Below are 502 nucleotides of genomic sequence, written 5' to 3' on the forward strand. Positions count from 1 at the left end.
TGATCTAATTATAGGCCAAGGAACAAGGATTACATAAGGTTTATGAATCCGAATATCCAACAATGAAAGGAGAAAAGTAATAAGATGGTATAAAGAATGATAAAGAATGGTATCTACCATCCGGTATCAACCATCAATGTCTTGGCAAAGATCCTCGGACTAGAAAATAATTTATAGACGTCCATATGCTACAATGATAGCAAAATAAAATGCCAGACACATTGACCCGTGAGAAAAAATGACTATGTCATCCCAGCTTAGCACCACACGGTTTTGATGTCTTAAAGACACAACCAAATTGCTACAAAGTCTATATAAGATAGACCAAATAAATGTTCCAAATAAAGTTCCATAAATTCTAAGGAACCTCGGAAAGAAAGAAAGGTGCATGAGATAAAATCCGAGTTTTATAAAAGGAAACCATTCCAGACATTGAGATATAAGGCTGGCCAGCTGAACAACTAGGTACCATACCATATAGCTTGGGACACCAAGTTATAAG

This window comes from Brassica oleracea, chromosome C4 (genome assembly GCF_000695525.1).
Source record: "Brassica oleracea var. oleracea cultivar TO1000 chromosome C4, BOL, whole genome shotgun sequence".
NCBI classification, from domain to species: Eukaryota; Viridiplantae; Streptophyta; class Magnoliopsida; order Brassicales; family Brassicaceae; genus Brassica; species Brassica oleracea.